Source organism: Mirounga leonina, unplaced genomic scaffold, assembly GCF_011800145.1.
Source record: "Mirounga leonina isolate KUSES-001 unplaced genomic scaffold, KU_Mleo_1.0 Mir_94, whole genome shotgun sequence".
Classification (NCBI taxonomy): domain Eukaryota; kingdom Metazoa; phylum Chordata; class Mammalia; order Carnivora; family Phocidae; genus Mirounga; species Mirounga leonina.
This window is the reverse complement of record NW_023270855.1, coordinates 46,020,728-46,024,101: the sequence shown is the minus strand read 5'-3', so window position 1 is coordinate 46,024,101 and position 3,374 is coordinate 46,020,728.

Sequence of the window (3,374 nt, the reverse complement as noted above, 5' to 3'; positions counted from 1 at the left end):
ATGAGTGGATGGATGGATGGATGAGTGGATGTATAGATAGATGGATGAGTGGATGGATGGATGGATGAGTGGATGGATGGATAGATGAGCGGATGGATGGATGGATGGATGGATGGATGGATGAGTATCACCTAAGCTTCAGAACTTAGAGAGAACAGCTTCAGGATCTGAACTGGCCTATCCCAGAGTCTGCAGTTTCACCAACCACATGGTTCAGCCCTTTCAACAAACTCATCCAGAATGAGTGAACAAACAGACAACAGAGTTGAGAGGAATGTGATTACAGGGGACAGGAAAAAGGAATAGGGGCCCCCAGACATGTAAGCCAAGTGGCTGGCTTGGCAATTTTGAGTAAACCCCTCTGAGTCTCAGTTTCCTTGTCACACAAGCTAACACCATTTTCCCAGCCTCCCAAGGAAACATGATCGATTCTCCAGGCTGGGACCCCAGACAGACAAACCCACCATCAGGTTTTTGGGGGGCCCCAAATGCCCCTGCTCTGAGGGGCTGAGAAGCTGACCCACTTCTTGAAGTGGCCTGGAGGGCCCAAGGAGCCTCTGAGGATGATGAGGGCCAGGGGAGAACAACCCAGTCTCCGTGTACCCCCCACCAAACCCTCCACCAGATCCACTCACCTGCTCCTGAAGCTGAACCCACCAGCCCGAATGGCCAGCCTTGGGGCCCTGGTCCCACAATGGCTTTGTGACTCACAGCCAAGTTCCAGCCAATCCCCATCAGCTCCTGGAGGAAGGGGGTTCTAGAAGGCCAACCCCATGTCGGGGGGAGGACCTAGCTCAGGGCTGAGGCTCATGGTGGTTGCTACATATTGCCTGCCTGTACTGAACAGAAAATTAGGGCTCTGAGCAGAGAAGGGGCCCCAAATTCTTCCCCTACATGTGTCTCAAGGCAGACTCAGTCTCACATACCTTGGGCATTTGTTGAACGCCTCCCTTTGTTCTTTTAAAGATTTTACTTTTAAGTAATCTCTACACCCAACGTGGGGCTCAAACTTAGACCCCCGAGATCCAGAGTCACGTGCTCTACCGACTGAGCCCGCCGGGTGCCTCTGAACACTTAACTTTGTTGTTTTGTTTTGTTTTGGTTTTTTTGGTTTTTTTGTTTTTTCTAAAGATTTTATTTATTTATTTGACAGAGAGAAACACAGTGAGAGAGGGAACACAAGCAGGGGGAGTGTGAGAGGGAGAAGCAGGCTTCCCACCGAGCAGGGAGCCCAATGTGGGGCTCGATCCCGGAACCCTGGGATCATGACCTGAGCCGAAGGCAGACGCTTAACGACTGAGCCACCCAGGCGCCCCTGAACACTTAACTTTGTAGTGAGACCTGATCTGGGCCTGGGGACACACACAACTCAAATAATTTGAGTGTGTGAAATGGATAGGACGGAATCAAAGAGGGGGGTGGATGGGCTGAGTCCCGCAGGAGAAGGAGGAGGAGGAGGAGAGCTGGGGGAAGGGCTCCCAGGCAGAGGCCACAGCACAGGCAAAGGTCCCAAAGTGAGAAGAAGTTGGGCATGATTAGGAAATGCGGAGGCTGATGTGGTTGGAGGCAAGGAGAAGAGGGTCAGGAGGTGGAGTGCCGAATAGGTGGGACCTCAGAGAGGAGTGTGAGAGTTTGGGTTTGGGGTGCCTGGGTGGCTCAGTCGGTTAAGCATCTGCCTTCGGCTCGGGTCATGATCCCAGGGTCCTGGGATCGAGCCCCACGTCGGGTTCCCTGCTCAGCAGGAAGCCTGCTTCTCCCTCTCCCACTCCCCCTGCTTTTGTTCCCTCTCTCGCTGTCTCTGTCTTCAAATAAATAAAATCTTAAAAAAAAAAAAGTTTGGGTTTTATCAAGAAGGCCCCGCAGGAGCCATGAGAGGGTCCAGAGCAAAGGAGGCACATCTCTTGTACCCTGATTCACATCCTAAAAGGCCAGGCGGGTATCTGTCTGGCTCTGAGGATGGGGGCTCCTTAGGTGGAGCTGGGCCCAAGGTTCCTTGGGATCCCCATATGGGACTGGGAACAGTGGGTATTGACTCTGAGCCATAGTCATGAAGGGGAAAGTGAGGCCACCGTCCCCATCCACCTCCTGGGGCTAGGCTGATGCCTGGTATGAGTCACTGCTGGCCAGGCTGGGGCTGACACACATCTTGGCCTCAGCTCAGCAGGGTCCTGCCAAAGCCACACAGCCTGGCCCGGCAGCCTCACTTCCCTGGGGAGCCACTGGGAGGCACGAGAGCAAGAGGCAAGCAGGGATACCCAGCCTTACTCGGCAGTTAGCCCCTCATCTTCTCCATGCTGTGGGTGTAGCTTTGGGCAGAACCAGAGACATGACAGTTGGACAGGACTTATGTCCTTGGTCTCAACAATGACCAGGACAGCTCTCATCCATGCCCTCCGTGAGCTCAACACAAATCCAGGGTGGTCAGGGCAATAATGGTGGAAGTACACAGCACTGTGGGAACCCAAGAAGGCCCTAGCCCAGCCTGGAGGTTGTTGGGGATCAGGAGGACAACCGCAGCTGAGTTTGAGCGAAGGTCAGCTGGGTAGCTGAGGGAAGAAGTGTTATCTGGCTTGTAGCCATGCAAAGGCCCTGAGGCCAAAAGGGAAGGAAGTAGAGTTTGGGTAGGGAGGTGCCTGGAGCGACATTGATCTTTCCAGGGCCAGATGCACTCAAGGACTTTTTTCCATAAAGGGTTCAAGTAGGGAGTCAGATCTGTGGTTTCCAAAAAGCCCCATGTCACGTGCTAGTGAACACATAGGGCCTCCACTTAGGCCCAAGGCTCCTGGGAGGCAGGCAAGAGTCCAGGGTTCTAGCCCCTGCTCTGTCATTTAGCAGGAGTGGGATACAATAAGATATATTTGGTCTTTGTCCCTGGTCCCCGGCACTCAGCTCCTAAAACTCTCAAAATCTCTGGGAGTGATAAGTGTCTTTAAAAAAAAAAAAAAAAAAGATTGATTTGAGAGGGAGTGCCTGCGAGAGTACAAGTGGGAGGGGCAGAGGGAGAGGGGAGAGAATCTAAAGCGAACACCGAGCTGAGCGCAGAGCCCAACATGGGGCTCGATCTCACTACCCTGAGATCACAACCTGAGCCGAAACCCAGTTGGACACCTAACCGAGCATGCAACCCAGGCACCCCGATAAGTATCTTATGCTAACAAGATGAGTGGTGGCTGGGGACCAGCAGATAGCTTCAGGATGGAGGCTGGTCCCCAGAAAGATGGAGAGAGTAGACAGTTGGAGGTTTCAGCTGCACCTCCCAGACCTCCTGGGAGAGGAGAGGCGCTGGAGATTGAACTAATCACCAAAGGCCAATGATTTAACCAATCACGCCGGTGGAATGAAACCAGTGGGGGTCCGAGAGCTTCTTAGTTGGT